Source organism: Phaseolus vulgaris, chromosome 8 (genome assembly GCF_051622355.1).
Source record: "Phaseolus vulgaris cultivar YP4 chromosome 8, ASM5162235v1, whole genome shotgun sequence".
NCBI classification, from domain to species: Eukaryota; Viridiplantae; Streptophyta; class Magnoliopsida; order Fabales; family Fabaceae; genus Phaseolus; species Phaseolus vulgaris.
This window is the reverse complement of record NC_143505.1, coordinates 35,080,970-35,096,736: the sequence shown is the minus strand read 5'-3', so window position 1 is coordinate 35,096,736 and position 15,767 is coordinate 35,080,970.

Sequence of the window (15,767 nt, the reverse complement as noted above, 5' to 3'; positions counted from 1 at the left end):
TGGCTGGGGATGAGTGTCGTTAGCGCTCCCAAGTTAACGTTATAACTCTTCGAAATCGCGCGCACTCAAGGCACTGTTCCATCCCCTCTCATATTCTCTGCACTGTTCATCTTCTCAGAGTTTCCCCTGCGATTCCTGCTCTCTTCACGCATTCTCAACCTTTTTACCAATCCAAACGCTCAAAGGTATGATTTTTCTTTATCGCTTATTCTCGCCCATTACTGTATTGATCTCATATCTGCCTGGGCCCGCTTATGCCTCTGTATTTCTTGTATTTCCTTTCCCATTTCTCTGTTCCTTTCTCCCCGAACTTCTCGCGTGGGTAGGGGTTTTCTTAGGGTTTCTCTCCCTTTTTCTCCTTGTTTGCTGAACCATTTTTTCTTCTCCGTTCTTCAGTTTTCGCCAATGGCACGTACCAAAACGACGGCCAACCCCCCTCCCCTCAACGTTAACTATAGGGACCTATACCCATGGGCTCCGGTCGAACTGCTCGATGAGTGCTCGAGCCTAGTGTCCACCAAAGCTTGGAGGGACCACATAGGGGAGCCAATTACTTACGACCATCGTGCCTTCGGGAAAAGGCATGATGATGACATTGCAGTGCTCCCTTGCACTCTAGGGGAGCCCGTATGTGGGGACGCTCGGGCCAACAACGGGGTCCCCTTCTTCTACTTCTACCAAGTTGTCTTCAAGCGTATCCGGATGCGCTTGCCTTTCTCCCGGTTTGAGAGGGAGTTGTTGACGGAGATTAACATCGCCCCAGCCCAACTGCACCCCAATGGCTGGGCCTTCTTCAAGGCCTTTGGCGTTTTGTGCAGCTTCTTCGGGTGCACCCCTTCCGTTGACATCTTCCTGCACTTCTTTGAAGTGAAGAAGCAGGGGAAAAGCCTCTGGGTGAGCCTCAGCAATATACCTGGAAGGGTTCTCCTATCTCTCTTCCAACAATCCTTCAAGGGGTGGAAAGGCAAATTTTTCAAAGTCTGCTGCTCTGACTACGACCCCTCTACCCTTGACGGTTTTCCCCTGTATTGGGTGAATGAGGTCAAAACCATGAAGTCCAAGTCGCTGGATGAACTGCCCTCGAACGATCGAGAGGCTTGCCAGATCCTGACCAGTGTGGGGGGCTTCGAGACCGCCACTCTGATAAGTCTAGAGTTCAATGCCGACGCTCGAGCCAATTATATAAGTATGAATGTTCTTCTCTGTAGCTTTCTGGCCTTTATTTCTGTTGAATTCCCGCTTGATGCCTGATTGGTCTGCCCCTTTGTGTTATAACTTTAGCCTGTGCCTAACTTCTGCTATACTTGTCTTTCTTGGTGTAGATTCTAGAATGGATAGGCAACGACGGTTGCGACTGGTCCAAGTGCTGAAGTCCAAAGATGGGGCTTTGGCGTCTCCACCCTCAACCTCTTCCGCACCTCCATCTTCTCCTAACCCCCAACCTCAACCTGCAACAACACCAACGAATCCAACAAACCCAGCTTCTCTCGGTCCACTTCCAAGTTCTCCACCTCCCATCACAGCCGTGCCTCTCGCGCTGGTCGAGGCGGGTGCTCCCTCAGCCCCTCTTGACAAAGGTAAGAGGGTAGTGGAGATTGTTTCTGATGATGAGGACTCTGCTAGGGGTAAGTCTTCAAGCGACAAAGAACCCAGCCTGCCCCTCAGCAGGTTACCTCTGCTACTTCCTCCTCTCATGGGGCTGAGTCCTTAAGGGAGGATCCACCGAGCGCCACTTCCCTTCCTCAATCAACGCACCCGGAGAGAGGGTTTGAGGCTGAACCCGCAGTCGCCCTTCCACCTGCCCCAGAACTTCCTCTCCCCATGCAAGAGTCATTAAGGGGATTTCTGAGTATGGGGTCTGTTAGTAGCCAAGCTGAAGAGCCCCAGAGGGAGAGCATGTACTATTACATGGGCCTCTTCATGTCTTGTGCCTACACTTGGCACAAACAGTCCAGGGCCTGAACCGCCCAAGCTTCTGCCTTCCAAGCTCTAGAGAAGGAAGTCGCTTCTCTGAAAGAGGGGCAGGAGAGGCTAAAAGAGGAGAAAGAGAGGCTAGCCGCCCACTGGGGGCGTCAAGAGGGCGCTTACAAAGAGTCCCTGAAGATGGCACAAAAGGCCAGGGAGGAGGCCAACAAACGGTTGCACGAGGTGGCTCAAGCCCAGGCAGAGCTTCTTAATGAAGTGGTCCCTCTTCGCACAAAAATTGATGATCTTGAAGCGGTTGCAGAAACTTCCAAAGCCTACCAGAAGAAACTTGAGGATTAGTGTGTGAATCGGGAGCAGTCACTGGGAAAGACTGAGGTCGCCCTTGCGAAAAAAACTGATGAATGCTCCCGGTTAACCACTGAGAACAAGTCCCTTCAAGCCAAAGTCCAAGAGTTGACTTCTGCCTTGGCCTCCAAGGACCAAGAAATGGTAGCTCAAGCTGCCAATTTCAAAGTTGTTGAAGAGAAGCTGGTAGGGGAGTCTGCTACCAGTTTCGCTGAGGGGTTCGCAGAGGCCCTTGTTCAGGCTGCTTGTGCGAACCCAGGCATCGGCGTTTCTGGGTGCAGCCCCTTGAACGAGGTGGTCGACGGCAAGCTGGTGCCTTTGGAGGCCTCTGAAGAATAGCCCTTACCCCGTACTTTGCTCATAGTTACCTTTGCTTAAATTTGCAACTATTGTGAACTTTCATCTGTAATTATAACTCTTGATCTTTGCTTAAATGCTTATTTTAAAATTTATCTTCACATGCTTCCAACTTCTCTTGCGCTTTTATTTGCTCTCCTTCCTACATCAAAGGCCCAACTGGTGCTTGCCTTCAACGTATTTCTCGGTTGCTTCTCTTTCATTCTTTAGGTAGCGCGTGTTTCTCCCTCTTATTTTTTCTTCTTAAGGTGTGAGGCGCACCTTTTAACGACTCATGCTTCCGTGCTTCTTCTTCTTAATCTTCGAGTTTCTTTTTCCCTCTGAACTTGTGAAATCTCCGTCCTGCTCCCTACCTACCTTTCCGGGGCCTAAGGCCCTCGTATAGCCGAAGGCGCCCAGATTTTAACTTACACTGATATATGGTACCGGGGCTAGCTGTTCATACTTGAGGAGGGGGTGTCCCAAGGGAGTCCCTTAACCCCTGCTCAAGGACTAAGCGCCCAGATTTTAACTTACACTGATATCTGGTACCGGGGCTAGCTGCTCATACTTGAGGAGGGGGCGCCCCAAGGGAATCCCTTAACCCCTGCTCAAGGACTAAGCGCCTGGATTTTAACTTACACTGATATCTGGTACCGGGGCTAGCTGTTCATACTTGAGGAGGGGGCGTCCCAAGGGAATCCCTTAACCCCTGCTCAAGGACTAAGCGCCCGGATTTTAACTTACACTGATATCTGGTACCGGGGTTAGCTGTTCATACTTGAGGAGGGGGCATCCCAAGGGAATCCCTTAACCCCTGCTGAAGGACAAAGCGCCCGGATTTTAACTTGCACTGATATCTGGTACCGGGGCTAGCTGTTCATACTTGAGGAGGGGGCGTCCCAAGGGAATCCCTTAACCCCTGCTCAAGGACTAAGCGCCCGGATTTTAACTTACACTGATATCTGGTACCGGGGCTAGCTGTTCATACTTGAGGAGGGGGCGTCCCAAGGGAATCCCTTAACCCCTGCTCAAGGACTAAGCGCCCGGATTTTAACTTACGCTGATATCTAGCACCGGGGCTAGCTGTTCATACTTGAGGAGGGGGCGTCCCAGAGGAATCCTTAACCCCTGCTCAAGGATTAAGTGCCCGGATTTTAACTTACGCTGATATCTTGTTATTTCGCTCCAGGCTTGACTTTCGCTTGATTACCTGGTGGCGATGCCTACTTCTGGCGACGCCTTGTCCTGGCGATGCCTTATCTTGGCATTGCTATCTTAGCGACGCCTTCTCTGGGCGACGTCCTTTCTTGTCGAAGCCTCGTCTCGGCGACACCTTACTTTGGCGACGCCTCGTCGATATTGTCTTTTTCTTTTATCTTAGGTTTTACAAGGCAAGGAAAAACTGAGGCAAATATATCTATAAACTTTCCTTTTCTTTATTTGGGTGACCTCATTAAAAAACCCGCGAGAGGGAAAAAGAGTGCCCCTTTACAAAATCTTAACTGAAATAAAACTTCAAATTTGTCGCGTTCCAACTACGTGGGATGGGGCCTCCTTCTAGAGTCTCTAGCTTGTATGACCCATTCCCTTTGGCCTTGTTTACTCTGAACGGTCCAGTCCACTTGGGAGACAGTTTACTTTCTATCTCGTAAGGGTGAGCCTTCCTCATGACCAAATCCCCGAACTGGAATTGTCGTATCTTCACCTTGGAGTTGTATTGACGCTCCACTCTTCTCTTCACGGCCTCAGCCTTAATTTTCGCTTCTTCTCTGGCTTCGTCTATCAGGTCCAGTTTCACCCTCCTTTCTTCGTTGGACTCTTCCGCCATGAAACCTAGGAAATGGGGCGAGCTTTCGTGTATCTCTACCGGGATCATGGCGTCCGATCCATACACTAGGTTGAAAGATGTCTCCATGGTGGAGGATTGAGGCATGGTGTGGTAAGTCCATACAATCCTTGGCACTTCTTCTGCCCATGCCCCCTTTCCCTACCAGCTAATACGAATCTTGACAATGCTGCCATTCGCCCCGTCAGTTGTTGAACCTCCTTCACTGAAGTTGGGCTCCTCATAAGCACTTTAAATTTCACTTTATGAAATCCATTTTCTGTCAAATTTTTTTTCTCTTATCGCTTTCGCTTGCGTCTGATGTTCTTAGTGTTCTAGGATTCTTTCATTTTTTATGCATATTTTTATTTTAATTGTGAAGAACTAAAACCAAATTAGAAGTTGTTAGAGTAACAGTTGATTTAATTCCAAACATAGATTACAAGCATTCATATAACTTGAACCCCAAAATCTTACTTTTTTTGAAATTTGAAAAGTGAATTCCATCTGCATGCACAAAATCATCTGAAAATTTGAATCTGTTAGTTCAAGAAAAAAAAATGGAAAAAAAGAAGCAAGAACAACACAAAATATTTCAAGTGCATTCACTTTCCAAATTTCATGTACAAAAAGGGGTTCTAACTATATGACAAATTGATTTCGTAATTGTGGAGTTTAATCTCACTTGCTTTCTCAATTTCTAAAACCTTTCAAATCTTCATAATTAAATTTTAAGTAAGTTTCCTTGCGTCTTTTTCGAGCTTTTCTTGTTTGTCTTGTTCAAAGTTTTTCTTCACCTAAATTCCTTTTGGTTTCGCTTTCTTTGTTTTAAAGCTTTTCTTGCTTGTCTTTCTTTGTTTCTTAAGTTTTTTTTTTTGGGTACGTTGGTGAGCTAGTGTAAGTACTTTGTACTCTTTCACTTGAGGTGTTTATACAAGTGCATACCCTTTTTAGTGCGAATCTTTCTTGAAAGATACATGAGAGTAAGAGTTTAACTTGTAATTTTTTACTGATTGTTTATTTCCTTTTGAAAAATTATGGCTATTTTGTCTTCAGGTGAATCTTCAAAGCCGCAATCACCTCAAAAGTTACATCTTTTGGGAGAGTTTGCGGATGCTAGGACACGAGTGGCCCACAAAGACGAGGAAATAAGGCAACTAGCGGAAAGGTTGCAAAGATTAGAAGAAGCTCAACTGAGACAAACTCAAGAACGGAGATGAGAGTCACGCAGAGCTACTAGAAACTACATGCACTATGGGATTCAAGAAGACGACCAAGATTGGAGGGTGCATGATGTGAATTAATTAGGAGATGATTCATTAGTTGACACTTTTAAGAATTAGGATCAAGATTCTCAAGCAATTCAAGAACACAAAACTAAAAAGATCAACCGATTAAACTGAATAGAAACACTTTCTAAAGAAGATTAATCGATTGAAATATCAAACAAACAATTCAAACCGAATAGAAACCCATTCTATAGAAGATGAACCGATTGAAACATCAAACAAACAATTCAAACCAAATAGAAACAAAAAACAAACACAAACTACCGATTGAAATCAAGAACAAATGAACAAGACATGTTTAGAATTTGTTATGGAATGAAAATGGAAGAAGAAGATGAAAGATTCAAAAACTTATATGGTTGAAGCAAGGGAAGAGGAACACGCCACTTGGAAGGTGAATATACTCCAAGATGATTGAAGAATGCCGCCACTTGAGAACTCCCAAAGACTCACAAGATAAGACTAGGAGAAGGAGAAGAAAGATCACAAAATCTCACTCAATTTGAGAAGTAACTTTACTTCAAAATTCAATGTGTCTTTACAAGAGCCAAGCACCTCTATATATAGTGTAGAGTGTCAGTCATTCAAAAGGAAAAAGTGAGAGGGAGCAAATGAAAAGGCATTTAGAAATGTCGCCCCAAACAAGTCACAACTCTATGGAAAGTGTGACTTTTCAACTACTTTCTCATAAGTCCTATACTCCATTTCATACTTCCCTTTTATGTTCTATTTTAAATCTATTCTAAAGATATTACAAAAAGATATATCAATTAAGGCTCATCTACTAATGCGTGTGCCCTTGCTCTTAGTAATCTTTTGTTGGGCTTGGGCCTCAATATTAAGAACACTAACAAGAAGAACTTCAAGTGTTGTGGTCCTTGACCATTCCTCCTATTGATGGAATCTCCATTTTCTTGTTGAGATGACCCTTCAAAGTTAGCATCCATGGTCATCGTCTTATTGATTTGGGTCTATTATGCCCCCCAAGTTGGAGAAATTTCGACCACAAATTTAGTACTCCTGCATATAACAAAGTCAGCTTGCTGTCAAATAAAATAGTGGAAGAAAATAAAGGCAAAGTTGACTTAGCAATTTTAAGCGTTGGGAGTTCAGAAAAAGAGATCTTATAGACAGACCATGTTGGAAAATATTGTGTGGGAATGATAATATTCTTTGGAAAAAGTCCTCTTAAAATATAAAAACCTTTAGGAGGTATGTAAAAATCATCCCTAACATTCTTTAACCAAGGTGGTGTTGAATTAGGAACCTTGGGTAATGAAAAAGATAAAGAAGAAGAATACCTTTGAGGCTCAAGTTGAGGCATAGCACGAGTCAACATGATTGATTTAGTGGATAAAGTATTGTGACTCAGTTTATTACTTACTTCTTTTGCTTTCTCATTTTCTCTTTTAGTTTTCATTTTTATTTCGTCCTCTTGAACCTCTTAGGGAGATAGGGGTTTTAAGGTAACCTTGCGCCCTTGGGAGGAAAAAGACATTGTATTGGTTAGGCCATCATGTAAAACATGTCTATCATATTGCCAAGGCCTTCCTAAAAGAACACGAGTTGCTTCCATGGGCACAACATCAGCGTTTCAAGTTCCTTAAAATAAGCATCCACAATTAGCGTGCCTTGATGAAATCTTTGGAGTTTCAACAAAAGGTCTTTCCTATAATGTGGAGGCACAAATCTAGCGCGCATGCCTTCTTTTAAATCCTCCCAAGAAACCATGGTTGGTCTCTTATTTAGCCCAATGTCCATTACAATTTTATGCCACCATTGCATGGCATAGTCTAAGAATTATAGGGAGGCTAATTTTACCTTTTGGTCATCTTGGACCTCATGCACATTAAAAATTTGTTCACATTTAGCCTTCAATCCTAAATACACATTAGGATAAATATCTCCACTAAAACTAGGTAATTTTACATAAGGTAGAAAAGGCTTTGCCACATTTTGGCCCCTATCATCATATTGGTGCCTCCTCCATTCGGCTTATTCTTCATATCCTTGATAATTTTGAGAACTTCTTGAATCATATCTATGATGGTGCCTCCTTTTTCTTTGGGGTCTTTAATTCATCATTTCCAATCTTTGGAGTCTCTCCTCCATTTGTCTCATTTCCTCCTCTTTTTGCACAATGGTTCTTTTAGCTTCTGTACCAACCAGGTCATCGGGTGTGATGACGTGGACAAGTGAAAGGTAGGTGGTCAAAAAGTCAACATAGTCGCCGTATGTAGAAGCGGCGTTCTGCATATGCATAGTCGGTTATCGCCGAGACGTGTCACTATCCGAGAGGAAGACATCGCCTAAGTAAGACGTCGCCTAAGCGGACATCGCCTAAGTAAGACATCGCCCGAAGAGTCAACCCGCATGACGTAAGCATTTAACAAAAAGGGGTGCCCACATGATGGGATAACCCTAAGTTGGGTGGCGGCACTGTGGGTCCCTCCACACAGAATAAACGATTAATTCAAAAGGGCACGTGACCATGCCCACGTGCTCATAAAAGATCTTCAAGGAAGGCTGCATGCATCACACGTGATTAATTAGGGCACCTAAATAGTATGATGGCGCGAGAGATACAACGCTCAAGTTAGAGTCCAAGTGGCCATAAGGTCATACATTGCACTCCAGATAAGGGAAGCCCATGGGCCGGATACGCTCAGATCCCAGGAGTAGCGGCGCAAGGATCTTCTCCAAGGAACCCTAGATAATAGCAAGCAACGCAAAGGTAAACCCTAGTTTCCACCTATATAAAGGGCACGAAGAAGCCCTAGTGAGGTACGTTTTCACAGTTACATGAGTTTAAACCTAGTTCTCATAAAGTTACTCAGAACAGTAGTCCCTAGTTGTTCTTGACGGCGCACCCAGCTGTGAGCACAAGGCAATTAGGGCCACACAGTTTAGTCACACAGTTCCAGTTGTTGAGATTATGATACAGTTTCTAGTTACTTTGGTGTTTCTCGCTAGCTGACTAGAGCGTCGGAGTGCAAACGGCCGCGAGGGTGCCCCTTTGTTCTTGTTTTTCAGGTACACACAGACGAAGCAGAACGAAGGTGCCCAAGCTCGTTAGAAAAAGCCACGCATAAAGACGACCCAGGTCAACCGGCCAGAACATCTGGCGCCCACCGTGGGGCCGATATAAACATCGGTTCCACCACACAAGCTTTCAGTTCCAGATTCCAACACTCAGATAAGTCGAGAGGATCCCCAGAGAGCCATGACCACCTGACCAGCACGCGCTAGGAGCGAAGAGATGACCCTACAGCAACTCATGGGCATGGTGCACGGGCATGGTGCACGGGCTGCAAGACGCAGTGGCAGCTTCGAAAGTAGAACAAGAGCGCATGCAGGCGGACCTGACAGCTTCTCAAGCAAGAAGAGAGGAACTCCACCGCACCAACGAGGAGTTACGCCATAGATGGCGTGGCAGAGACGAACCGGAGGCTGCATCCCCACCCAGGGAATTCACAACACCATTTTCACAGGCAATCTTGGAGACGGCAATTCCCAATACGTTCACAGGACCCAAAGCGACCTTCACGGTAATGGAGGATCCTGAAGCACACCTCACGGCGTTCCACACACAGATGTTGCTGGTAGGCGGTTCAGACGCCGTTAGGTGCAAGCCTTTTATGAGCACCCTGACAGGGATGGCCATGGATTGGTTCATCAGCCTCCCAGAGGGCCACGTCACGTCCTTCGCCCAACTTTCACAACTATTTAGAGAACAGTACCTGGCCAACAGAACTCCCGCCCCAGTCTCGTACGATCTTTTCGACGTCAAGCAGTTCTAAGGCGAAACCCTAAAAGAATACATAAGCCGCTTTGGGGCACAGGTAGTGAAAGTAGGCACCAAGGAGGAACCCATGATTGTATACGCGTTCAAGAAGGGGGTGCGTCCCGGATCTTTCAATAAAACGCTTAACCGCAGTCGCCCCAAAACCTTCGCCGAGATAAGGCGACAAGCGGTAGAACATATTGCCTCGGAAGGTGAAACGTACGAGAAATGCACAACCACTGCACTAGCGCGTCCCAAGGCACAGATACGCACGCAACCTGTTCGGGTTTACCAAGCCGTCACAGAAAGAAAACACTTTGACAGGAAACGCGCTTACGAGCCACGGAGGACCCAACCTAAGGGTCGAGTAGAGGAAGGGAGAGAAGCAAGCAAGCCGCCAAGGCACAACTTCGTGATGGAACTCAAGGATCTGATTGCAGTACCCAGCATAGCCGACAGGTTAAGGCCGCCGATTAAAGCTGACAAGGTGCTGGGGCCTCACAAGGAGTCATGGTGCGAATTCCACGAAGCATTCGGGCACCATATTAACAACTGTCTGGCGCTTGGCTATCAGTTGGATGAGCTCGTGAAGAATGGTTTCCTGAAGGATTACTTGATGGAGAAACAGGCGGGACGACCGTCAGGCTCGCAACCGGGGGGCAGTGAGGGGCAGCAGCACGAGGCGCCCGTTCTCGATGAAATCCACACCATAGCTGGTGGGTTCTCGGGTGGCGAGTGTACGGCGTCACAGCGTAAGAGGTATGCGAGGTCCGTAATGTCAGTGGAAGTTTTTGAGGACCATTCGCCCGATGTGGACATTACGTTCACTAAGGAAGACCTCAGGGATGTTGTGCCGCATGACAACGATCCCATTGTGATCTCGCTCGTCACGGCAGGGAGGACGGTTCATCGGGTCTTGGTTGATCAAGGGAGCTCGGCAGACGTGATGTTCTGGCCGACCTTCGAAAGGCTACAATTATCTACAGACCAGCTGAGGCCATATGGGGGCTGCTTATACGGTTTTGCGGGTGATCAAGTCGAAGTCAGGGGATACATTGAGTTAAGAACAACGTTCACAGATGGGGCCGCTTCGCGCACGGAGAAAATCAAATACCTTGTCGTGAACGCCCCCTCAGCATATAATATCCTATTGGGAAGGCCAACACTCAATAGGATAGGAGCTGTGCCCTCCACGAGGCACATGAAGGTCAAATTACCTTCGATGGAAGGGGTGATCGTCACCATCCGATCTGACCAAGAGGAGGCAAAGAGATGCTACGAAAACAGCCTCAAGAACAGGCGATCAGTGTGCCATGTGACCACAACACCACCTCTTGGTGCGGGGAATGAGCATAAAAACCGACGGGCTATGGATGCAGCGTCAGAGGGGATCGTCGAAGGCGACGTGGTTATGGATGTGGCATTGGAAGCAGCCACCAAGGGCGACGTAACCATGGAAGATGCCGAGCCAAGGTCTGAGAGCAACGCTGGAGTAGAGGAGGAGGAAAACTGCCCGGAAGCCGCCAGGGAGTCAAGCATTGTGAGAGCATTGCTCGCTAGTGAGAAGAGGCCTCGGCCAGTTGGAGATTGGCTCGAAAGGGAGATCGGCGGCAAAACTTTTAAGTTGGGGAAAACTTTAGACGGCGAGACACAGGAACAGATCGCCAAGGTGATAGGCAGGCATCTGGACGCGTTCGCGTGGTCTGCCTCGGATATGCCGGGAATCGACCCCGATTTTTTATGTCATCGTCTAGCAATGGACCCTCAAGTCAGACCAGTCCGACAAAGAAGAAGAAAATTCAATGAAGAAAGGAGACAGGCGATCAGAGATGAAACGCAAAAACTCCTCGAGGTAGGCCACATCAAGGAGATACAGTACCCAGAATGGCTCGCCAATGTTGTATTGGTAAAGAAGAGCAATGGGAAATGGCGAATGTTTGTCGACTTCACAGATCTAAACAAAGCCTGTCCAAAGGATTCCTATCCTTTGCCAAGTATAGACGCCCTAGTGGACAGCGCAGCAGGGTGTAAGTTGTTAAGTTTCTTAGACGCATTCTCGGGATACAGAAGGTTCTAAAGAAACCAGATGTGGCTGGAAGAATGGTAAAATGGGCGGTGGAGTTGTCGGAGTTCGACATCAAGTATGAGCCCCGGGGACCGATCAAAGGGCAAATCTTCGCTGACTTCGTGGTCGAGCTATCTTCTGAAACAGTGCAGAACGCCGGAGATGGTTTTCGTTGGGTGCTCTCAGTGGATGGGTCCTCTAACCAGTTGGGTAGTGGGGCCGGGATAATTCTGGAAGGACCCAACGGCGTGTTGATAGAACAGTCCCTAAGGTTTGCCTTTAAAGCCAGCAATAACCAAGCGGAATATGAGGCTTTGATCGCTGGTATCTTGTTGGCAAAGGAGATGGGAGCAAGGATGTTGATGGCCAAGAGCGATTCATTGCTAATCACGGGCCAAGTAACTGGCGAGTTCCAGGCTAAGGATCCGCAGATGGCAGCTTATCTGGAGTATGTGCAGGAGTTGAGGAGGTCTTTTGTTTTGTTCGAAGTAGTGCACGTGCCAAGAGAGCAGAACGCCCGAGCTGACTTGCTAGCCAAGCTCGCCAGTTCGGGCAAGGGGGCAGGCAGAGGACCGTCATACAAGAAACCCTGAAGACACCTCGAGCGTTCGTGACGGACCACCAAGTTCTCCAAGTCTGCAAGTCAAGGGAAGGGATGGCGAGGGGTCATAAGTCTCTTTCTCAGGAGACCTTGAGGACGCCAAGGGTTAGAGCGCATCCAGTGGGAGAGAGAAAGATGATGCAAGTTTGCGCCGTCCACGAGCCAGACACATGGATAACGCCATACCAGCGCTACATGGCAGATGGCGTACTCCCAATGGACCCGACGGAAGCTAGGAAGGTAAAAAAGAACTCCAGCAAGTTCACCCTCATCGATGGCGAGTTGTACAGGTTTGGGTTCACACCCCCCCTTTTAGTATGTATGCATGGAGAGAAGTGCACGAGAATTATGGCCGAGCTCCATGAGGGGATTTGTGGGAGTCACATCGGAGGTCGAGCCTTGGCGACAAGAATCATCCGTGCAGGTTATTATTGGCCGACAATGAGGGAAGACTGCAAGAGATATGCCCAACGTTGCAAGTAGTGCCAGGAGCACGCCGATTGGCACAAGGCACCTCCGGAAGAGTTAAAGTCGATCTACAGTCCCTGGCCTTTCCACACATGGGGAATCGATATTCTGGGACCCTTCTCATTGGCGATTAGGCAGATGAAGTATTTGGTTGTGGCAGTCGAATACTTCACGAAGTGGATTGAAGAAGAACCAGTAGCCCAGATCACCGTGCACAAGATTCAGAATTTCGTATGGAAGAATATTGTGTGTCGTTTCGGTGTGCCCAAGCGTTTGGTATCAGATAACGGGACTCAGTTCGCAAGTCACCTGTTGAAGAAGCTGTGCGAGGATGTTGGAACTCAACAGGTGTTCGCTTCTGTGGAACACCCATAAACGAATGGGCAGGTGGAGTCAGCTAATCGGGTTTTACTGAGAGGTTTGAAGAGGAGATTGGAGAAGGCCAAATGAAGAGGAGATTGGAGAAGGCCAAAGGATCTTGGGCTAAGGAAGTTCCTCGTATAATATGGGCCTATCATACCACTGAGCAGTCAGGAACCCACGAAACCCCGTTTAGCTTGGTGTACGGGTGCGATGCGATGATCCCAATTGAAATCCAGGAAAGCTCGCCGAGATTCCAGAACTTCGTGGCGGAAGACTCGAATGCAGAAAGGAGGATGAACTTAGATTTGCTGGATGAGGTCAGGGAGGAGGCAAGGGTAAAGGCTGAAGCAATAAAGAGAAGAGTCGAGCGCAAGTACAATTCTAGGGCAAGGCCAAGGCAGTTCAGAGATGGCGACCTGGTAATGAGGAAGGCCCACCTGTACGAGATGCAGAATAAATTGTCACCCAAATGGACAGGACTGTTTAGAATAACTGAAGCACTCGGGAACGGCGCCTACCGTTTGGAAACACTGGAGGGAGGGGCGATTCCTCGCACTTGGAACGCTACGCATCTCAAGTTTTATTACAGTTAAAGCATTGTAAGTAGCAGTTAACTCGAACAGTTAAGTGAAAACAGTTTTTCAAGGTGGCGCTCTTTTTCCCTAAGGAGGGTTTTTTAATGAGGCCACCCAATAAAGAAAGTTCGAGTCTATCAAGTTTTCCCAGTTATTGAGTTTGCATGATTATCATTTTAAGTTTTCAAACAAAAGACTTTGTCGTCCTTGTGTAATTTAGGGCAGATTCAGATCGCATGCATAAAGTTTTTTAAGTCCTCATCGCCGCTTGGCGATCAGAGACACTAGTATAAAATTATCAACCCTCATCGCCAGTTGGCGACCGGAGGTGAGAGATAAGGTATAAGTCCTCATCGCTGCCTGGCGATTGGAGGCACAAGTTAAGTTGTAAACCTCCTCGCCCATTGGCGATTGGAGGTGTAATATGAGCGTTAGGTCCTCATCGCCGAGCGGCGATCAGAGGCGCTAGTATAAAGATTTTAAGTCCTCATCGGAAGCACAAGTATAAAGTTTTTAAATCCTTGTCACCACCCGACAATCGGAGGTGAAAGTTAAGTTTTAAGTCCTACTCGCCTGGAACGAGTATAGGCGAGAACAGAATGAGAAGTCCTACTCGCCAAGAACGAGTATAGGCGAGAGTTCAGAAGAAGATGACAGGTATGTCCAGTATGAGTTAAAATCCGGGCGCCTAGTCCTTGAGCAGGGGTTAAGGGATTCCTTCGGGACGCCCCCTCCTCAAGTATGAATAGCTAGCCCCGGTACCAGATGAGTTAAAATCCGGGCGACTAGTCCTTGAGCAGGGGTTAAGGGATTCCTTCGGGACGCCCCCTCCTCAAGTATGAATAGCTAGCCCCGGTACCAGATGAGTTAAAATCCGGGCGCCTAGTCCTTGAGCAGGGGTTAAGGGATTCCTTCGGGACGCCCCCTCCTCAAGTATGAATAGCTAGCCCCGGTACCAGATAACAGTTAAAACCCGGGCGCCTAGTCCTTGAGCAGGGGTTAAAGGATTCCTTCGGGACACCCCCTCCTCAAGTATGAATAGCTAGCCCCGGTACCAGAGAAAGTCCTCCTCACCCTCGAGTGAGTTCAGGCAAGATGAGATTAAAAGTCCTCAGTGCATCCAGGGAAAAGGTAGCCCCTGGGCAAGTTGAGGCACCAGATAAAGTCCTTCTCGCCGTCAAGCGAGTTTAGGCCAAATAAAGTCCTTCTCGCCGTCGAGCGAGTTCAGGCCAGATAAAGTCCTTCCCACCTCAGAGTGGGTTCAGGCAAGAACAGAATACAAGACCTCTTTGCTTAAGCAAATTGAGGCAAGTTCGAAAGTCCTTAGTGCAGAATCAGGCCAGCCCAGTTTAGGCGATCACCTAGAAACACACATGTCACTTGGCAGATCAGGCAAGTGAGATTCCAGATACTAAAAATGACTCTCGCCTACTGCTCAGTAAGTAATTTCGTGTCAAATGTTATTGCTACAGACTAACCGTTTGTTTAAAATAAGTTGATTGCCAGAAAATTAAGCATCAATTTGCGCTAAGTTAATTGAGTTAAGTGAGAGCCCACCAAGTTATCAAGTGATCGCACAACAGATAAAAGATAAACCATGTGCATATGTTAACACGGTCCGAATAAAAGAAGTCATTACAAATAGATTCGTTGCACATAGGCAGAGGTCGAATATGTAAGTCTTTCAGAATGTTTCTAAACAAAACGTCAAATGAAAACGTTAATCGGAGGGTATAATTTTGCCGTCTACCACTTCATGGCAAATTGAGAACTGGGAGAGGTCCAAGTCGGGGTAAGTACAAGCGAACTGCTCCAAGGCCGCGCCGAACCTGGAAGTCAGAACGTTTGCGGCGCTGAGGTCGAGTTCTTCAATTTGTTTCTTCAGCTTTTCGTTCTCCTCAAGCGCTTGGGCAAGCTTTGCTGCAGATTCGTTCAGCTTCTTATCTTTCTCGCTCAGTTCCTTGGCCTTTTGATCCTTGTCAGCTTCGATCTTACCCAGCAGATCCTCCCTCTCAATTGACTTGGCCTCGAGCTCATCCGCGTAGGCCTTTTTAGCCGTGAGAGTCTCCTCCAGGTCCGCTATCTTCTCCTACTGATGCACGAGTCTGCCCTCGAGTTCGGTGACCTCTAAGAGTTTGACGTTGAGCTTTTTGTCTAGTTCAGCGCTATTTTTACGTTCGCTCCGCA